The 23,030-nt window shown below is 41.3% G+C and overlaps 1 pseudogene; it reads left to right on the top strand.

Annotated features, from left to right (window-relative positions):
- The first annotated feature begins 11,724 nt into the window (after positions 1 to 11,724).
- Positions 11,725 to 16,967, top strand: LOC132522465 (ATP synthase subunit beta, mitochondrial-like; annotated as a pseudogene).
- The last annotated feature ends 6,063 nt before the right edge of the window (positions 16,968 to 23,030 follow it).

The following is a 23,030-nucleotide window of genomic DNA, read 5'->3' as shown; positions in this document are numbered from 1 at the left end:
GATCCACAGGGACCGGTCCCAGGGCACTACATTTGTAAAGATGACATGAGCCCAAGTACTTAAATTTGAATCTGGTTTTCCAAATACTGTTTAAGAATAAACTCCCCTCCCATTTAACTCCTCCCAACAAGTCTGTGCCTACAGTACCAACCTTTCTCAATTTTAAATATTCAGTCCTGCTGTACCATTAATACACACACACTTTTCAGGTAACTGAGTCAGTGGGAAAAATCTGGTCCCTATAAACACGCCTGTCTTCTAGAGAGATCCGATACCTCACAAGCAGTATATATGTGGTTTTTCATGTATATATGAAGTCAGAAAAAAAACTGAATTCTGAAGATATGCTTTTGAGGGACATTTATTATGATCTTACGAACTCCTAGCTGTTATTCCTATGTTCTCCACTGCATTTAACGTTCTTAGCCTTTTCAATGTTTTCTTTGTTTTAAGGCTTTTTGGTCAAAATATTCCACAGTCTTTATAATAAAAATATCAACAGGGGCTTCCCCGGTGGCGCAGTGGTTGAGAGTCCGCCTGCCAATGCAGGGGACACGGGTTCGAGCCCTGGTCTGGGAGGATCCCACATGCCGCGGAGCGGCTGGGCCCGTGAGCCACAACTACTGAGCCTTCGTGTCTGGAGCCTGTGCTCCGCAACAAGAGAGGCCGCGACGGTGAGAGGCCCGCGCACCACGCTGAAGAGTGGCCTCCGCTTGCCACAACTAGAGAAAGCCCTCGCACAGAAACGAAGACCCAACACAGCCAAAATAAATAAATAAATAAATAAACTCCTACCCCCAACATCTAAAAAAAAAAAAGCAACAGTACCTCAATCCAAATCTGTAACACATTTCACAGATGGCCTAGTTAATATGTGTTTAGACTCATAAGCAGTAATAATCACAATAGGTACAATTTCACGACTGCTTGCTCTGTACCAGAAACTACTAGGTGCACCATGGGGTCTATTGCTGGTACTTCAACTACCACTCTGCTGGGCAGATACTATCTGCATTAGAGGTGAAGATAAGATTCACCAAGGTAAGTAAGTTATTTCTCTCGTAGGCCCCACGGCCTCCTTGGTTAATTCCACACGTAAACATTAAGAGAGAGGGCCACATCCACCACAGAGTTGTTGCCTGCCTACTGTGGACCAGCCTTCTTTCTTGATGTTCATAAACATTAGCTTATTTAATCCTCACAAAAACCTTGTGAGAGAAGTCTAATTTCTACAGAGATGTGGGTGAGAAAACCAGATGCCATAGATAAAATACATAGGGGTACAAAGAAAATAAATTATATTGAAAACAGCTATTTAAATGTTTTTAAAACTAAATTTATGACACGGTACTATATTTGTTTCTTTATTATACCTGGCATCAGGTCTAATAATTACTATCCTTTATAAATGGTGAAGAACATATAAAATAATATGAAACTATCTGATTTCTTTTGGTGTCAAAGTTCCCAGATATTGCTAACACTACTGTGGTTTGCAGCCTACATTCTCAATTGAGGGAAATGCTAACTTTCAGATTTACAGTGCTGAGAATAAAGATGTAATTTTTTCCATCCAAGCTTGTGGATCCTTTGATTCTATTCTCTTCCTCTTGCTCAGACCTTCAGGACAGTTGTTTAACTTCAGAATTTTTTGTATTGTTTACAGGTAAAAAAAAAAAAAAACAAAAAAACCTCTCATTAAGAGGATATTTTGAAATAGATGTGATTTTCCTCCTCAAATATCACTTGGTAGTTTTAACTCAGACAAGGTTGAAACACAGCAAAGTTCACAGATTTAAAATATGTTAAAGGGCTTGTTTGTTATCTGTGACTTTTAAGGGCTTCACTCTCTTTCCGTTTAGCCTTCACCAAAACTATTTAAAACTACTGCCGCATCACTTGATGTTCATTATGCAGTGAATAAATGGAGATATAAATTGCAGCCAGTCTTCTCTAGAAATCTATAGTTTGGCCTGATTGAACATTTCTCAGGCACTGCGGTTGCAAAAACCAGTTCTCCGTTTGCTGAAATTCTCTGTCTTTATCGTATAAAACCGCTAGATGGCACTGATGGTTTGATAGTCATCTTTCCCCTGGCATATCACCTCCTCACCAACCTTCCCCCCCAAAAAGAAACCCTGATTTTGAAATGAAGAAGATTATGTGGCAACTTTATCCACAAACTCTAAGAGTTGACATCTTTTTCTGAAGTGAATTAAAGCTTTCTTCATTCTATTCGTATTTTATCTTTTAAAGACCATTACATCATTTAATTCCTTTGATTCTCCAGAAGCTTTTTCAAGTCCATTAGAACTTCAGTAATTCAAGATGTTTCACACCAATTAGAACTACCTTCTCTAAGACATTCTGTGTTTTTCCTGCAAAAACATAAGCCATGGGAAGCCTTGCTTCCTATCTGGGATGCTGGCAACAGAAGCGTTTTTAGAGTAGTGAAACGATTCTGCGAAATGCCTTCCTGTCATAGGAGCTGAGATACTTGTCCTGCAGTGCTTGAGAGAAATCACATTTTGGGGCTGATGCATCAGTCATGGGTCATAAATAGGACAAGGGCTGCACTTAATAAAAAATTGGACCAACACACTCTACAGTGATATGGGATTTGTGAGAAGTACTTTTAAGGGAGTAATAAAATGTAACTATGGTTTAAAACTGTCTCTCAAAATAAGCACAGTCATTATATTAGCAACTAAAGTAACATACCAGCCAGCACTATCAAGATATATTCCTAGCAGTACTGAAGTCCTACTGTTGTATGCCCTTGGTGTAAAACATGATTCTGTTAATTTTTCATAACTTTGCATACTGCATGTAAGATCACATGAAATAAATCAATGAGTGCCAGCTACTGTATTTAGCATTTGGAACAAAAGGAGGAATCTGACTGGTTATCAATGAGAAGGTGGTATTCTCATCCTCTCAGCCTCTGATAGGTACCGCCATTGGAGCCATGATTGACAAGCCCACATCTGAGTGTGTGGAATCTGGTAATTCGTTCTAAATATTTATACCTCAATTTACCATCAAAAGCCAGACTTGTGTTTAGCTTTTCCCAATTTAAAATTTCATCCCAAGACATAGCAACCCTCAAAATGTTTACTACATCTCCTAAAGTTAAGATTGCCATGAATACAAAAATAAGGGTTTTCCTTTCCAACAAGGAAGAGGAAAAGAAAAAAGGAATTAAACTCTCAAACCTGAAGAGGCCATTCTTAATGCTCGTTACCACTCTACTGCTTTGGGGCAAATACTTATGGGTCCATGCAGGGGAGGGCAGCCTTAGAAAGCAGGCTGGTATTAAATAAAACCCAAAGAAGCTTGAATGAATGAAATGAGAGTAGATCACAAAAGGAGTTTGTCTCATCTCTAGGTTTTCTTGTGGCTGCGTTTATGTGTTTACTTGAGAAGGGGTATTTATTTCCACATGGCGTTCAAAATCATTTGGCTGCCATGTCTAATATTCCCAGCCAGCATGCCAGGTCCCAGAGCACCACAATTTGTACCGTTCACCATTGGTTGCAGGTAGTGACTCCAGGACTCTTCAGTATTGCTTTACGGGTAATGAGGGAGACGTTTTCTCCTGGGCAGCAAGGGGCTGAGGGGATCAGTCTAAGGATATATTGGGTGCTTTAGTAACAGTGGTTCCTTGCAGCATCTCAAGAGCAGTTTCCCCTAGAGTGAGAAGAAAGTAAGAAGCCAACCCAGTCCCTGGAATGGAATGTTAGGGAAAAAAATTATGCCTTCCGGTTCTAATACATGTGTCTTGCTAAATGCTTCTAATTTGTACTTTTTTTTCTTTTTTCAAAATTATTACCTTTCGATCTGGATATGGGAGAACCACTTTCAAAGGTTCATTTAGTTAAGTGCTTTTTAAGCATTTGTTTTGACTTAAGTTGGCCACACTCTTTTCCTAAGATTACCCTACAAATTAGCATGGAATTATTGCCTTTTGCCCAAAGAAAAAGAGGTGGCAAATAGTAATAATGGTAAGGCAAGTGTAGACCAGAACTCTGAATCTTGAAAGAGTTTACTTACTTTCCAACAAAAGGGGTAGCGTATGGGCAATAGAATACACGTTCTGTATGTGTGTGTGTGTGTGTGTGTGTTATGCCACATAAGAATTCTTTCGTATGTCAATAATTTTGTTTCTTTGGGAAATCGACTTCATCGGAAGCAGACTCGCTTTGCCCAGTATTTTTGGACACATTCACTAGTCTCTCTGGGTTTTTTCATCTGACCTGTCTGCATGATTAGACTACAAATCAATCAATATAACTCTTGGTCTTCTGCCATCTTTAACTTTGTACTTTATGATGATACAATGATCTCACCGTGGCTGGTTTCAGCCAGACCCCTGGGTCTGCCAGTTACCTCCGCATGTGCCAGGAGGTGAACATGAACTCATTTCAGGAAAAACAGACTGATTTGTTCAGGTGTGAGCAGTGGCTTTTTCAACTGCCAAAGCATTCCAGTTCAACAAGATGTTCCAAGAAAATATAATTTTGGAACCAGTCCGTTCAGCTCTAGGTAGGAGAGGCCGCTTAATTACTCTCAGGTGGTCAGAGCAGAAACAGCAAGAGCAGGGTCTTAGCTACACGGCAACCAAAGCCTGTCAGGAGCAGGTAGGTGGGCTCTGAGCCCTCCTGAAGGATCAGGTACAGAAAGTAAGGGAAGGAACTGCGCCTGGTCTCCTTCACGACAGAAGTGACTGGAAAGTGCCAAGGCCAAGTCATGGGCAAGGGGCAGAGAAGGCACAAGGTGGAGGGCATCTCGAGCCTGAATCCGATTTGTCTCAGATTCCCTGAGATCTTATCAGAGTCACTCTCTGCTGTTTTGCTGTCTGCATTCCTACGTCTCTCCTGCCACTTCTCATTACTTTATCTCCCACTTGAAAAGGTTTCATTGTTTAATAATCTGCAGCGTTTCTGCTAATGAATCCAGTCCAAATGTTTGAGCTGCAAGACAAGTCTGTCCTGAAACTGCTCTCTCCTTCATCCTGCTTCACATAAATGTGAACAAGGCAGAGAGACAGGGAAGAGAGATACCGTAAGGAAATAAATAGCACGTCAAGTTCTCTTTATTTAGACAGTGATTTTCCCCAAACTTAGTTAAATTCCAAAAATTTCACTGGGCTCCATTCTATCAAAACTCAGTTCCCTCCCAGGTGTGTTAACTAAAGTACATCCTACTCTGGAAAGGATCAAGGACCACTGATGGCTGAAGAGGAATGAAATTCAGTGCTCTGACTTGAAAGACTGGAAACCCTATTCCCATAAGCCTCAGGAGGAAGCCTAGTTTAAGTAGGTACCAGTTTACAAGTTAACATGTTCGCATGATGGCAAAAGGGAGAAGCCATCTGACTTTATAAGCTAAGGCAGCTTCACACTGAGATAATGTGAAAACACAGTTTTGGAAAGGCTGAACCTCAGACTGTCAAAAAATTTAAAATCTATGGTCTGGGGGCTTCCCTGGTGGTGCACCGGCTGAGAGTCGGTCTGCTGATGCAGGGGACATGGGTTCGAGCCCTGGTCCAGGAAGATCCCACGTGCTGTGGAGCAACTAAGCCCGTGCGCCACAACTACTGAGCCTGTGCTCTAGAGCCCGCGAGCCACAACTGCTGAGCCCACGTGCCACAACTGCTGAGGCCTGCACGCCTAGAGCCCGTGTTCTGCAACAGAGAGGCCACCGCAACGAGAAGCCCGCACACCGCATCGAAGAGTGGCCCCCGCTCGCCGCAACTAGAGAGAGCCCGTGCACAGCAACAAAGACCCAACGCAGCCAAAAATAAATAAAATAAATAAATTTATTTTTTAAAAAAAAGTCTATGGTCTGTGGCCAGGATTCCTCCTAGAGATAAATTATAAATAAGGTTTCCTAGGGATCTGAGTTAGATCCCAATACGAAATATATCCCTAAGGACAATCGGTCTGTCTGAGCTGGTGTCTGCATGCACGAACTAGTTTGGCTCTTTGATGCATATGAAAATCATTTTGGTTCTGAGAAGAGATTAAATTCACAAGTGCCTTTTCCTCCCCTACATATTGCCAGACTGGCTCAACTGATTTTTTTCCCACTATCTGGCATAGGATAAATAATCAGATGTATATTCAAGACACAAAGGGAAAGGCAATAATGCCTGAAGAATTTGAGTAAGGCTAAGCCCGTGCCAGAAGCGCTGTTGCTATGAGAAAATAGTGAGAACCAGTGAGAAAATGTGACCAGTGCCATTTGCTATAACACAACCATTGGTCTAAATCATGGCACTAAGTACTAGTCATGTTATTTTCTTCATCTTTAAAACTGATTGATAGCATTTTGCATGTACCACACAGAAGCATTTTGAAGATTAAAGCAACACACTGGGTCCCTGAGTGAAAGGTGTTTTATAGTGCAAGATTTTATTATCACAACTATTTCTATATCAAGATTTTTTTAACATAGTTTAGGTTTATAACCATCCTTCAACCAATGTGAAACTCCCCAAAAAAGAGGTAGAACATTTAGTCTGCTAAAAAATAAATAAATAAAAATAGCTAATTTTGCTAATAGTAATGAAATTCAAAATCAGTTTTAAAGCCAAGTAAATATTTTCACCAATTCAAATAGAAATATTCAATTCTAACAAGAGTGCAGTGAAACTGATACCGCCACGCATTATTGGGGATGCTGCAATTAGCTTCAGCCATTTGGAAATATATATTGAAAGTTCTTAATAAAATAGCTTAAAATATAAAAGAAGATATAAGGACATGTTCAGCAAAGAACAATTTACAGCAATAGAAAAACTGGAGGCAATTCTAATATCTTCTAATAGTATGATTGAGCAAATTATAATACAAACTTAGAATCCTGATTATACAGTCAACATTGTGCTTACTTTCCAAGAAGCAATGGAGAAAGATACTTACAATATAATGTGAGTCTCAAAAGCAGAATACAATTCAAAGAATGCAAAATGACATATACAATACTACTCTAATGCTATTAAAAGAATATAAATAAAGAGAAAATGGAATATGTACAAATGATAATCGTTGCTCTGTTAGGAGAATGGATACTTGGCCTTTTTAAAGGAAGCTGAACTCCCAAATCAAAGAAAAAAGGAACAAAGATCTTGAACATCAGAAATAGGATAGAAGTCATTGCCTTATCAGAAACAAGTCAAAACCAAAAACAACGAGTCTTCGTGGAAAGCCCAGCTGCAAAAACACAAACCTAACTTCAAGTCTGTCGATTTATTCAGGTAAAGTCGCTGATGAATCTGGGCTGAAGTATCAGGCACTGGTTTTAGTTACTCAACTTGAAAACCACCTCCAGGTTGTAGGGAAATGAGAAAAGGGAAGCTCAGGCTTCTGAAGAAAGACTTGAAAAGTTAAATATGTTTCGTCTGGGAGGAAAGATGGAGAGGTGATCTCATTTCAGTGTTTGGATACCTGGAGCAGATATTGCAGGACCAAGGAGGTGACGTGCCCTGTTCACTCAGAAGCAGTAGGAAACGGCAGAAGGAAAGGGTTACATTAGAAAGATTTCCTCTCAAGGATAATTATATGTTTATTCCAGTTTTAGTCTGAATGGCAGGATTACAGTCCCCTCCCCATCTGTAATCCAGGGAGAATAATGCTTGCCACAGAAGTTTCAATGGCTATAACATCTGTAAAATACTTTGAGCTCTTCAGATGAAACATGCCATGTGAATGGGGAGAATTATTGTTATTATTTTTGTCTCCTGCCTTCCCAATTGGTATGTTTCCTTGTGACATTTATGGGACCCCTCCAGCCAGCCAGCTGCTCTGTAACATGTCATCCCAGTGATATTTTAAATCCTTCACGTGGTTCTCATCTTACTCAGAACAAGAACAGCTGAAACGTTAATTGTTTGTCATGAAAAAGTAGAAGCCACAGTACCCCTTCAGGGCTTAGGGGTCAAAGTTTTTCCTAACATCCACTTGAAGGCCTATGTCCAGGCTTCCTAGTGAGGGTATGTTTGATGGGTCTTGTCTTTCTATTTCCTTTGAAGATCATCAACTGATGGGAGAGCCTTGGACATACAGCCTCCTTCCAAGATTTCTTTTATAAGAGTTCATTCAGATTCAACTAATGCCTATGAAATCCCTACTCAGTGTGTGCTTGGCACTGCTTGCAGACCTTTGACACACATTGTCTCATTGTTTAAAATAACCTTTTCCCCTATTGAGTAGCAATACATGCTTTTGATTGTTCAAAAAATGGAAAATGCAGGGAAGTTTAAAGAAGCAAAAATAAATAAATAAATATCCTATACTAATCCTAATACTCAGGAAGACAATCATTGTTGCTGTGTCTGTGTATTCTAAGATTGTGTGTGTGTGTGTCTGCGTGTGCATGTCTATTTACCCACTTAACGTTATTTCATAAACATTTTCCCACATTATTAAATTTTCTTCGCAAGCACAGTTGGTCAGGCTGGCATGATACTCCGACCTATGTAGAAGCCATATGTTTTTATGCTTTACCTCACCTAATTTTCATACCATCTGCAATTCAAGTGAATTAATTGATGAAGAATTCATTCATTGATTGTTTGCATAAGTCGTTTATACTGGATCTTTTACAATATATTTGGTCTTCAAAATAACCCTAAGAGAGAGAAAGAACAGCTAGTCTTATCATTTGCTGGCTAAAAAACAGACCCAGAGGGATAAAAGCTTCAGTCCAGGTTCACACATCCAGGAATCTGAAGAACAGAATCCAGGCCTCAGTGAATATCACCAAATCTTGAACTCCTAGATTATTCTATTGGATTCCACAAAGGTTGTCCCTCTGAGATTATGCTGATAGACTGGTGGTCAAATCATAGCAGTTAAATAAGGAAGGTGGGTAATCTGTAGAGTTTTTTAAAAGATGCCCTCTTGGTCGTTTCCTTGACGCCTGCATTCAGACAACATATTTACTTCCCTTTATACTCACAAAGCACTTTCACACCCTCATAATTTCCCATCTGATTTTCACATTAACCTTCGGCATCAGGCAGGTCAGGAAATATGGTCCTTATTTTACTTATGATAAAACTGAGGCCCAGAAAGAGGTAGTGACTTGCTGAGGTCATGTCAATGGTCTTGAAACTCAATCTGCTGACCCCTAGCTCTCCCCATTGTATCACATTGCTTGTGACTTACATTTATTTCACTTTCCTGCATTTTGATTACTGTCCATTTTGTTTGTCCTTTCTTCTTTCCCCCTGTAATCATTTTCTGGCTCTTGCATCTAGAAATATCTTCATCTCATTTCTGGCCCCAAATTCTTCCATACCTCCTAGTTACGGCACTATTGTTTCTTTTTTTAATTTAATTTAATTTATTTATTTTCTATACAGCAGGTTCTTATTAAAGGAACTGCTATTTTATAACTATTATAAAATAGTTATCTATTAGTGTCAATCCCAGTCTCCCAATTCATCCCCCCTCCACCCCCCACTTTCCCCCCTTGGTGTCCATACGTTTGTGCTCTTCATCTGCAGCACTATTGGCTTGAATAGAAAAATAATTTTCCTTACTGAAAACTCTGCAGATCTCTATAAAAAGGGGTATCAGAGAAACTATAATGCTGAACAGTTTCTACGAGCCAGGTGCTGTGGCCAAGCTTGGTAGATACTATCTCATTTACTTCTCCTAACAGCTCTCAGGTACACTCTGTTATTTCACATTTCATTTTACAAATGAAACTAACAAAGCTTAGAAGGACAAATGACTTAAGGAGAAAGGAAGTTGGAACTTGAACTGAGACCCTCTGACCCTACTTCTCCATAGCGCACTCACTCTTAAAATACTTTACTTGGCTTCACATAAGAAGTAAATAGAAAGAAAATTCTCGCCTCACCCCCATTTTTAAAAGAAACTGAGGCAGGTCTGGATTTATAACCAAGTGGCTTTACTAAGAGAATCATGTGCCACTATTACACGAACATGCACTTAATGATTGCAAACCAAAGGTCTAGCTGATAAAAGTGTATCACCAGGTGAAAGTAAATTCAGATTTTTGTGTCTTGGTAAAGTTATAGGACACATACAACTCTTTTCTCCCTCACCTCACCCCTTCCTCCCAGCTTCAATCACCGTAACAGTAACACTGACAGATACACATTCTCATAGTTTGTTTTAGACAAGTTCAGAAATCAGCAATAGAGAATAGAAGTGTCGGGCTTCCCTGGTGGTGCAGTGGTTGAGAGTCCGCCCGCCAATGCAGGGGACGCGGGTTCGTGCCCCGGTCCAGGACGATCCCATGTGCCGCGGAGCGGCTGGGCCCGTGAGCCACGGCCGCTGAGCCTGCACGTCCGGAGCCTGTGCTCCGCAACGGGAGAGGCCACAACAGTGAGAGGCCCGCGTACGGCAAAAAAAAAAAAAAAAAGACTAAAACTGTATAGCTAAGGAATACAAGAATGTAGGATGTATTCTACAATGAAAAATATTTTTGATAGCCTTGCTTACTTCACAAATCAAAGTGCCTTACTTCCTGGGTTCTGCTGTAACAACTGGTATGAAACTTTAGCTGGAGTTTCTATTTTAGTTAAATAGGACTATACAAACAAAAACAATTGGAGGAGTTCGAAGAAGAATAATTGCAAAAACAAAATTAAAAAGAAGATGAAGAAGAAAAATTCAGTCACAAGGTAATTGTAACGCAATTTGAAATCCATATTTGCAAGGAGAACTAACCTTCACACCTTCTCTCCTTTCTCTTTCCAATGTTGACCCACACTGATTTAAGTCATGGACCTAAATGACTCAAAACTACCCTCCAAGTATTTCTCTGATCCAGACCTCACTCTCCTTTAATCAGTCCTGAGCATCAGGTACTAACTCATCTCCCGGTTCCTAACCTCCTGCCTGCCAAGTCATCCTTCCAGCTGTCTACAGAATTATTTTCACCAGATACAGAAGTGATCCTATCCCTCCCCAGGCTCAAAGTCTCCAATGCTTCCTCCGTTTTATAAATCCTGGCTGCCAAATGTCACCTCTGTAGGTCTCTGGCCAATCTCTCCAGACTCTTCTCCCAACAGATTGTTTCTCACAACCCTCCAACCCCCACACTTCCCCATCTTTATGAACTCCATTTTCTTTTTCTTCCTTTCTTTTTATTATTTTTTGTGAGAGTTATGTTTTATCTGGCAGAAATTTTTAGCATTTCAAGCCCACGACGTGGCCTCTCGGGTAACCCTGAGAGAGCTGCTCGGAGGAGGTGAGGGGGGAGCTAGGATGTATAGGAGTTTTGCAACAAAGGGCAGGTAGTAGGAACAAACGATTCCTGTTAATTAAAGAAAACTAGAAATCTCCAGTGAAGGCATGTAGCGCTTTTCTATGTATGGGATGATGAAATCATTCACTGAAATCATTCCTTCGTTAGGCACCCCAAGCTATCTGGGGGCCAGTCTTCTGTAGTATTTTCACATCCTGAGTTTCCTCAGGGCTTACTGTGGGGAGGGGCTGCAGTCTGATGGCTGCTAGATGGTAGGTATTCTTTCCCTTCCTGGGTTCACTCAGGGCTCACCAGCTCACCATCAGCAGTGGCTGGGCTGTGGCTGCCAATCACCGAACTCCATTTTCAAGTGTACAAAACTTACCAGAAGAGAGAAAGAAAGGAAGAGGTCCAACACTTACAGAGCATCTCTCGTGTGCTGGAGTCCTCACTGGCCATCAGGGTCCCATCCCAGACCGTGGGCCTTGAGGCTACATGGTTGAAACAAGCACGGAGACTGCAGATGAGAAGCCGCTCAGTCTGGTGACCACCAGTGATGTTGGAAGAACTGACAAGGTAGGAAGGAGAAGCAGTGAGACTTGCAGACAGCAAGATTAGAGCCCACAGCAGGAACTGGTGAGCTCAGAGCAACATGGGACACACTGTGCTCTCCCTTCCTGGCATCCCTGACCCCTTATCACCGCCAGGAGTGAGAATCACTGCCCTCCTTCTACTTGCTCCCCATTGCTGCTTTTAAACCATCATACAAAATCTTCACTTCGTTGAGCTTTCACACATCTTCCTAGTCCATCCTCTGTGCCTTTCTCCTCACAGTCACAACAGATTCCCCCCTTGAGAACTTTGAGGTCCAAATCCAGCTCTCAGCCTTTTGTCTCCATCTGACTGTCACCAGGAATGACCTTAACATCCACGGTGACAACCTATCTGACCTACTCTGCTCAACATTCTCTAATCTTCATGACTCTAACAGTCTTTTGTCACTCATCGACCACCCACTCCATGGCCACGCCCAAGACTTTGTCATTGTCCAGAGGTGTTTCTGCTTCACCTCTGACATGTTTAACTCCAACGTACCAATCCTTGACCACACTCTCCTGACCTCACGGCTCTTATATCTTCCCATTTCTCGGTCCCTCCCTTTCATTCCATTCTGAGGCAGGAGATAGATGGGTCCCTGGCTGAGCAGCTAGAGTTTGTCCCCTGTGGACAGATAACTCCAAGATGAAGACGAGGAGGAACTGAGCCCCACCCAGATAAGAGACCACAGATTTCTCATTCTCAAGGTCAATGACACCTTTCCAACTATACACGTGCAGAAAGCCTCCTTGGAAATCAAAAGGGAGTGATGTCGACCTACCCATAGGCCTCTTCACCAGAATACATTTTGGCTAAGAGATGCACATGCACACATGGGAGGATCCTGAGATAAACCAAATACAGACTCAGAACCAGGTAAAGCAAGACGAGTGGCCAAAGGAAACCCGGAAGAAATGCCACACATAAGTGATTCAAACTACCACGAGGGCGCGACTTTCTCAGCCCGCCTGTGTGTCTATCCACACGTACTATCTTTCCTCTTAATAAACGCTTTACTTGTTTCACTACTTTCCGTCTTTGTGGGAATTCATTTCTGCAAAGCCCTTTGGGCCAGGGCCTTGTCACTGGCCATTGGTCTAGTGGTTAGGATTTAGCACTCTCACTGCCACAGCCGGACCTCCATCTCTGGCTGGGAACTGAAATCCTGCTTCAAGCTGCTGCAGGCCAAGGCCACCCAAGATGAATTCCTTTACATATTCATGGACACATACTTTCCTATCCATCCCAGATCCCATGGACCCTCATTTTAACCACTTGCATTTCAATCAATTCACTCCTCTTTTTAAGAAGGTGTTTATGCCTCCAACTTCATAGAGGAAAAAACCAAAGCTGTTGGACATATACTTCCTCAGCTCTTCACCCCTACCTAAAAATCTATGTCTGCATAACCAAGATTTTCTTTTTCCCAGGCCAAATGGAGAAGTGTTCCTACTCTCAAACTAGGCTATTTTCTCCACTTAAGTTCTTGATCTCACCTCTTATGTCCTTGCTCCATTGGTTATTCTTTCTCTCTCCTTTTTTTTCAGTCTTCCCCTTTCAACCGATTTCTTCCTCACAGACTATCAGTAAATTCAAGTGCCTCACATTTAAAAATTCCCTTCTGAAAAATAAATTAAAATTCCCTTCTGCTTCCCCCTGACTATCCCCTAATCCTCCCTCCTTTCATTCCCACGTAGCTTCCCACAAGGAATGGTTTAGACTCTCAACTTTCATTTATGGGCATCTTATTCAAATGAGATTATGATCCAGTAGGTCTAGGATGGAGACTGAGAGTTTGAACTTCTGATAAGCTCCTGGGTGAGGCCAGTACAAAGGGTCTCGAGACAATCCACTTCTTCAACTCAGATGTACTCTTCAATCCACTGTAATCTGGCTTCTGCCCCACCACTTCCACACCCTGGCATGGTCACCAATGACTTCTTATTTGTCAAATCAAATGAGTATGTGTCAAAATTTATGACCTCTTAGAGGGAAATCCGGTTTACTATTCCTATTGTGGAACTACAACCTTGACCTCCATGATGCCACTCTGTCTCTTTCTCCTTCTCTGATCATCCATTCTTAGGCTGCACAACTGGCTCCTTTTCTTAGTCTGCTTGGGCTGCCATACAAAGTTCCATAGACTGGGTGGCTTTAACAACAGAAAATGTTTTCTTACAGTTCTGGAGGTAGAAGCCCCAGATCAAGGTCCAACAGGGTCCGTTTCTGGTCAGAGCTCTCTTCCCCACTTGCAGATAGCAGACTTCTTGCTGTGTCCTCACATGGCCTTCTCTCACTATTTATGTGTGGAAAGATCTCTCTCTCTCTTCCTCTTCTTATATGGCCACCAACCCCTTTGGATTAGGACCATAGCCATATGACTTCATTAACCTTAATTATCTCCTAAAAAGCCCTATTTCCCAAACAGTCATATTGAGGGTTAGCGTTTCAACATATGAATTTTATTTTATGAACAATTCAGTCCATAGCATCTTCCTTTGTTCTATCTTCAAAAGTTCACATCCTGCAGAGTTCTGTCCTATGCCTTCTCTCTTCATTCCTTATGCCTGGAGAGTTTCATTTACACTCTTGCCTTCAGCTACTCATACATAAGTGAGAGTGAAATCTTTATGGCAAGCCCTGTTGTGTGTATCCAGACACCTTCTGGATGTTTCCACTTGAGTGACCCTCAGAAATCTCAGACTCAGTATTACCTGCCCTTCCTCTTGTTTCCTTGTCTTCATAATCCATTAGTCACACCAGACAGAAGCTGGAGTACCCTCTCAGCAGCCCCATGGCTCCTGCCCACTGCCACTTCCTCTGCACTCAAGTCATTCAAGCTCCTTTATACCAGTCTGCTTTTAGACCTCAGGACATTCCAGGCAGGAAGACAGAATGAGAAAGGATGTAGTCCTTACAGTCAGACTACCTGGATTTGAATTACAATTCCATCCCACCACTCACTAACGGTGTAACCTAAGGCAATATACTCACTGTGCCCCAGCTTCCCCATCTGTAAGATGAGGGTTATTATAATAATTCTCCCTACATCATTGTTATGTTGTTGTTATGAGGTGTAAGTGAAATAATCCATATAAAGCTCTTAGCTGGGTACGTAATGAAAATTCTACTAATTTTCTATTAATTAGTTAATATTGTAGTCGTTTGCTCATCCCTTCCACTTTCCCTGGATTATCTTTCCCTTCCCTTGTCTCCCTATCAAATACCTATTCATCTTTCAAATTTCAGCCCAAAGGAAATGCTCTTCAACAGATGTATGTTGATACAAGTTGCAAACTTGATAAAGTTACTTTATAAACTTTGAATCGTACACTTGAAAGGGCTAAATCATATGATTGTAAAAAAATGCATCAAATAAGTTTTATGTACACATTTTTTTTCTAGAGACTTGGGATTTACAGATGAGTAAAACCAGCAAATTGATATAACCAATTATTTATACCAAGAAATAATATTTACACACCAGAATAAAGAAATCAGGTTTATATAACGCAACAGCATAAAAACACTGTCCTACAACTAACAACTTAGGATGACTGATCAAGATCTAAGCCCTTAACACATCAGTGAGGGTCGTGAATTTGCCCAGCATCTCAGCTCCGCCTAGAGATGTGAGGGACTTAGGGATGGCATTCTGCTCCAGACGATAGCATCACATTTTGTGTTGAATCTAAAAGACTCTTTTCTGAGACAAGGAACCCAGCAGGGATTTTTCTCACTTGATTGGGAGGTGAGGTGTTAAAGTCAAATGCTCTTCATTCCACCCCCGACCCGGGCTCTGCCTTGTTGGGTCTTGTGGGTCGTGTGGCCGATGCCCCAGGTTCTGGGGCCTTTCAGGGACTCAGCCCTTCAGCGCCGCTACCCCAAGCCTAGGTCTTACTGTGAGCCGCTCCAGCCTGCTGGAGACAATGCCGCTTAAATATATCCCTCGCCAAAGGCAGGCACCGCCATTGGGCACATTGTGGTGGTCACTGGTGCAGCGGTGGACGTCCAATTTGATGAGGGACTGCCACCCATCCTAAATGCCCCGGAAGTGCAAGGCAGGGAGACCAGTCTGGTTTTGGAGGCGGCCCAGCATTTGGGTGAGAGCACAGCAAGGACCATTGCCATGTGTGGTACAGAAGGCTTGCTTAGAGGACAGAAAGTCCTGGATTCTGTTGCACCAGTCAAAATTCCTGTTGGCCCTGAGACCTTGGGCAGAATCACGAATGTCATTGGAGAATATATTGATGAGGGAGGTCCCATCAAAACCAAACGCTTTGCCAGTATTCATGCTGAGGCTCCTGGATTCGTGGAGATGAGCGCTGAGCAGCAAATTCTGGTTACTGGTATCAAGGTTGTGGATCTGCTGGTTTCCTAGGCCAAGGGTGGCAAAACTGGGCTCTTCGGTGGTGCTGGAGTTGGCAAGACAGTACTGATCGTGGAGTTAATCAACAACGATGCCAAAGCCCATGGTGGTTACTCTGCGTGTGCTGGTGTTGGTGAGAGGATCTGTGAGGGCGATGACTTATACCATGAAATGATTGAGTCTGGTGTTATCAACTTAACAGATGCAACCTCTGAGGTAGTGCTGGGGTACAGTCAAATGAATGAACTGCCTGGTGTTCAGGCCTGGGTAGCTCTGACTGGATTAACTGTAGCTGAATACTTCAGAGACCAAGAAAAGGCCGAGATGCATTGCTGTTGATCAATGACGTCTTTCACTTCACCCAGGCTGGCTCAGAAGTGGCTGCTTTATTGGGCAGAATCCCTTCTGCTGTGGTTATCAGCCTACCCTGGCCACTGACATGGGTACCATGCAGGAAAGAATCACCACCACCAAAAAGGGATCCATCATATCTGTGCAGACTATCTACATGCCTGCTGATGACGTGACTGACCCTGCCCCTGCCACTACCTTGGCCCATTTGGATGCTGCCACTGTGCTGTCCCATGCTGTCGCTGAGCTGGGCATCTATCCATCTATGGACTCCACCTCTCCCATCATGGATCCCAACATTGTTGGCAATGAGCGTTATGATATTGCCTGTGGGGTGCAAAAGATCCTGCAGGAATACAAATCCCTCCAGGACGTCCCTGCCATCCTGGGTATGGATGAACTTTCTGAGAAGACAAGTTAGTTGTGTTCTGTGCATGGAAAGCACAGTGCTCTTATCTCAGCTACTCCAGTGGCTGTAAAATTAAGCTCAAGGATCAGCTCCAGCATGAATTCATTTTTTTAATTTTTCTCTCAGCCCCATGAATTAATGGTCCCTCTTTCCTCCACTATATCCAGTACCTACTTCTAACACAGTTTCTATATAATTTGTTTACATGTCTGCCTCCCTTTTTTAAATGATGATATTCTTAAGACAAGAAACTGTATCTTATGTCTTTGTATCTCTAGCTCCTAGCCCAGCAAAGTGAATAAGTGAATGAGTGAATGAATGGCAAGTTCTACTTGAATAATGGTCTGTGCAAGGCTCATGCATTTCATTTGATTGATATTAGTCTCTTTAAGAATTCTCCATCCTTCCCCACCATGCTATTTGTCCAAGAAACTGGACTATTTCTTCTGTAGAATTCCTACATTCTGAGTTTGGCTGATTATATCCTCTTAATGTTGTTTACCCTGTCCTCTTTCCCTTATATTTCCTATAAACTCATTGTTAGATCTAGACTGTATAAAAAAATATGAAGAGTCTGAGATTTTATCCTACTTGTAAGCTAACAGGTCACTCTGCTTCAGTTCCATGAGTGCTGGGAGAAGGCACAAGACTCCTGGGACAGAGACGAAGGACAGTTATTACTCACAGCAATAACAGTAGCCAGATTATCAGCACTTGTGCTGGTGTCTGAGCCCCAATTCCCACAGAGTGACACAAGGATGGAATTTTACAAGCTCCTCGGGTGATTCTAATGTGCAACCAGATTTAAGAACCACTAAAAGGCCTGACTGGATTCAGTAAAGTCTAACTGCCCCGTTATTTATTCTTATATCCCAAATGTTTAACAGTGTGCCTGGCACCGAGTCGGTTCCCAATAAATAATAATAGCTAGGGATTCCCTGGTGGCGCAGTGGTTGAGAGTCCGCCTGCCGATGCAGGGGACACGGGTTCGTGACCCGGTCCGGGAGGATCTCACATGTCGCGGAGTGGCTGGGCCCGTGAGCCATGGCCGCTGAGCCTGCGGGTCCGGAGCCTGTGCTCCGCAACGGGAGAGGCCACAACAGTGAGAGGCCCACATACCGAAAAAAAAAAAAAAAAAAAAAAAAATTAATAGCTAATATTTATTGAATATCTTTATATATTCTAAACATCTGATACATTTTACACTAAATCCTTTGAGTACTAGTGTCATGGTTCTCCCCTTACATCGAAGGTGATGAGGCACAAAGAGGTTAAGAAACTTGCCTAGAATCAGGGAGATGGCAAAGCCAGAATTCAAGCTCAGGCTCCCATGTCAATGTTCTTATTCACTACATTCTAAGTCTAGGCAGGACTGTAGAATGAATGAGTGAGTGAATTTCCTAGTTTCCTTGAGCAAATGACTGCTTTGTTGTATTAAATAAACTCACAAGATATACGATGCTTGTTTTTCTTCCTTGATCGTTAGATCTGGAAAGACCTTAAACTACTCCAACCTTTTATTTATTTTTCACAAATAAGGAAGCTAGAGTCAAAAATTACATGAAACAAAATGACATGCCCAAGTTACACAGATAATTAGTGGCAAAGCTGGAACGCAAGTAGCAAAGTGCTACACACAGATGAGAACTTGGTAAATACTTTGATGTTGATGAAGTGTTGGAAAACAAATATAGCTTTTCTGCTTCCTTTGAAAAAAATGATTCCAACTTAACTGAAAAACACATGCTAGAGTTCAGAGAAAGGAAGATGTTTTCAGTGCAAATGACCCTTGACTCAATGTATTTTTCCCTCTTCCCCTCAGACGTGATCAATATGTGAAAGAAAAGGCTTGGGCACCAGTCCTTGGAGATGGTCACACCACTGGCTTCTGTTGGTCAATCTCTTTGGTCTGAAAAGTAAAGGGAACTCAAGGGGAGCAGAATTTAGTCACCACCATCCAGCCTATGAGTGCTCACAGTGGGGAGACAGACGTCTCCTGCTTCCGTGTATTCAAGTATAAAACATGTGCACTTTATTTTCACAGACAATGTTCAAGAGCATTACAGGGCACAGGCCATTTTTGAAGACATATTTTAAAAATTAAAACCTATGTTGTCTTCGTATTTGGGCTACCTGCTATTTCTTTTTTCATTTGCCCTTCCTCCATTACTTAGAATTACCCGTTGCATATGAGGCAGATTTTATTTCCTGGAGGAATATGGCTCAAAAAGGTACTTTTTCTTTTATTCATTCAGTCACTGAACAAATATTCTCTGAGCACCTAATACATCAAGCCCAACAATGAACAAAGATCTGGTACCTATCTTCATGAGGTTAGAGTTAGAGGGAAGACATTAGTTAAATAAACATACGTCTATAATGATAAATTATATGAGGTGCTATGAAAGAAAAAAAAGGGAAGAATGAGATAGTTTAATACAGGAAATCTAATGTAGATTGAAACCTAGGAAGAGGACCCTCTGACATTTAACCTGAGATCAACATTGGGGATCTTAGCCAGAGCAACTACGATAGAATGATGAGGGCAGAAATATTTGAGAGACTTCTGTGTACACTGAATTAAACTAGGTTGTCAGCAATGGTAGGCAATTATGAAAATTAAGGATAACTGATAACTAAATAAGAAATTAGGGGTAAGGTGAAAATGGAGCATGAGATTTACTCATATGACATTGGATTATTTTGAGTGAAGCAGTTAGGCATTGGGTTTGCTCTGAGGAGAGCAGTCAACCCATTGTGCCAAGCCTTGTGCTTGATATTCAAGTACAGACTCAGAGTCCTCTGAATGGCACAGTGGCTCTGGGTCACCCGTTCAAGCATCTTGAGGGTCTTATCAGGGCGACAGCTACCCTAGGAAGACCATGTTATACGGCCAGCCCAAATTAATCCTGGGGAAACTAATGTGAATGCCAATTCTGTGCAAAATCCGGTAGTGCTCATGTAATTTCATTACAATATTCACCATAGGAAAATAATAACAGTTTTCTGTGAAGTGTTGATTTGCATTACTAGGAAAGCATGTAACCTGAAATATTAAAGTACAATTATTAAATAACTACGTTCATTCAGTCACAGATATATTCATTGATGTCAATATTCCAAAGCATACAGCATGATTAAATTGGCCATGGCTGGCTAACATGGTATTTTCAAATGTCTTCACAAGGGATTCTGTAAAGACAGACCAGCCAGCTATTATGGTGGACATTTAATGATTAGTCTATCTAGGACTCCTCCTCTTTTCTGAAATCAGAACTTGCCATCTTTTGGAGGGGAACTGTTTCTCCCCAGTCTTTTATGCCCCAGTTCCAATAATTAGCTTCAAAAGATTGCTGCCCTCTTCTTTCATGAACCCCCTCCTTGGACATAGTAATTGTCCTTAAGATTGGCCTATGACCCAATCTGAGCCAAGTCTAGTTTTTCACCCTCCTGGTCATAATAATTTGTCCAGGAATTGGACAGGTAATCCAAAACAAGGCCATCTAATGGTCCTGAGGTTTTTCAGTTGTTTCTGGGAGAAAAGTCCCTTCCTGTAGATGACAGTGCTGGTAAGATACGCTGCCAGGAGCTATTGGTAGCAGCCATGGTTCTAGCTTCATAGAGAAAGCTGGTCTATAGAAAAAAAATAAAGATGAGTCATGAAGTCCTGAAAGCATGCTGGTCCCAGTTCCAATATCTGAATGCCCTGGAGCAGGCCTGGTTCCTGTACGCTTGAGGCTTGTGGTACAGCTGCTTTTCAATTCTGTGGACCTTCCAATCAACCAATATACACTCACAAATAAATGCTTATTTGACTTGAGTTAGAGTTGAAGTTCTGCCTCTGGAAACCAACGGGGGTCTGACTGAAACATGATCTATCATTTCTTAAGTTGGCTGGGAATACCCCATCCAAGGTACTATACTCTTTTCTACTCACGTAGATATGAGTGACATAACACAACACTCCTGCCCTTACCAACTGCACAACAGACGTGAGAAATAGATCTCTTTCTCTGGCCCGTTTGAGCATCTTTGAAAGATTCTTTCAAGAGAAAATTGCAAAAAGGACTTCAGCACAATACAGCATGACTGCAACTACTTTAGGAGAGATGAACAGTGTCTCATGGAGCTGGGGGAGGTAACTTTTGCATCAAGAAGGATGAGTGGAAGTTTGCTAGATAGACAGCAATCTAGAGAGAGGAAAAGACATATGTAAAAACTTAAGGGTACATCATTTGTACAATTTCAAGAAAATAAATGTAAACAACATTTTTACAAACTATTTTCCATCTCAGGGTAGGTAAGTCAAAAACTGTTTAATTGATGAGAAAGTCTGCTTTACAATAAACAATGGAAATAGCAACAGTTAAAGCTGGGTCCCTTGATTATTAAAAACTATTCTGCATAAAAACAACGTAATGAATTTGATCTAGTTCAAACCAGAAAGGATCTTTCTTAAGGCATTGTGTTCTTTCCCTACAGTAATAAAAATGTATATTAAGATTCAGTCCCTGGAGCTCACATGGAGACCATATAATGAGTACACAAATAGAGCCACACAAAGGAAGAGGTAATCCCATCTATGTGGGGAGGTCAGTTAGGATACTAGGGAGAAGAGAATTTAAGGTGGTACTTGAAATGTTGGGAGAATTTCCTCAAGTAAGAATGGATTAGAACAGAAGTTATCAAAGTGTGGCCTGGGGACCTATGGTGGTCCCTGGGACCCTTTCAGATGACCCATGAGGTAAAAAATTATTTTCCTAACAATCCTAAGACTTTATATGCCTTTTTTCTCATTCTCTCATACGGATACAGTGGAGTTTTCCACTGTAAATTTTGAAAATCTACATAATTCAGGAAACCAATATTTTTTAAAGGATCATCGCGTGACGTTACAAAATCACGCATGGGTAAAAGAACTCTTCAAATTGCAAGAGATGCCAATGCATTTTGACGTAACAAGTTTCAAAATTGTATTGCTCTGGTTTCAAATTTCACATAACAATAAACTTTATGAAACTATGATTTGTCAAGTTTCAGTATAGTATCATAGAAAATTATGCACAATTACCTTAAAAGGCTTTTAAAATAACTCTCCTTTTTCCACTGTATTTTTGTGTGAGATCAGATTTTCTGCACGTATTTCAACTAAAACAATAAACCCCAGCAAAGTGAAAAGATGCATTTAGTTATCTCCTATTAAATGAGATATCAAAGAGATTTATAAAAATGCAAAACAATGTCTATTTTCTCAATAAATTTTTTTATATTGGAAAATATCCTTATTTTCACAAAAAAATGTTTTTTGTTGTTGTTGTTAACTTGTGTTATGGGTTGAAATGTGTCTCCCAAAAAATCCTAACCCCCAATACCTGTGATGGTGATCTTACTTGAAAACAGGGTCTTTGTAGATGATCAAGTTAAGATGAAGTCATTAGGGTGAAACCAAATCCAGTGTGACTGGTGTTCTTATAAAAAGGAGAAATTTGGACACAAAGGCAGACAGACATTTGCATTTCTTACATTTCCTAAAGAAGTAGGAAGATGATGTGAAGATACAGGGAGAATATCATCTGCCAGCCAAGGAACAACTGAGGCTCCCAGAAGTTAGAGAGAGACACGGAACAGAACTTCCTCACAGCCCTCGGAAGAAACCAACCTTACCTACACCTGGATTTCAGACTTCCATTCTCCGGGACTGTGAGACAACAAATTTCTGTTGTTAAACCATTCCTTCACACCAGCACCAGGGGACTAACAACCCACAATGGTTTATTATTTTTAATGAATTTATAAAAACATTCATAATTTCCCAATTTTAATTTCTCATAAATACTGATACACATAATGCACACAAACAAAAGCTCTTTGTGTCCTCAATAATTTTCAAGAGTGACAAAAAGGTCCTGAGACCATAACGTTTGACGGCCACAAGATTAGAGGATTTCCAGGAAAGGGGCAACATAAGCCAATGCAGTGCTTCCCAAATACCGGTCTCCTGGCAGCTACATCAGAAAAGAACAACAGACTCCACGGCTGTCTCCGTACCATCGAATCAGAATCTCCAAAGTTCTG

Source organism: Lagenorhynchus albirostris, chromosome 6, assembly GCF_949774975.1.
Source record: "Lagenorhynchus albirostris chromosome 6, mLagAlb1.1, whole genome shotgun sequence".
Lineage (NCBI taxonomy): Eukaryota > Metazoa > Chordata > Mammalia > Artiodactyla > Delphinidae > Lagenorhynchus > Lagenorhynchus albirostris.
This window is presented reverse-complemented; position numbering and strand designations above follow the sequence as displayed.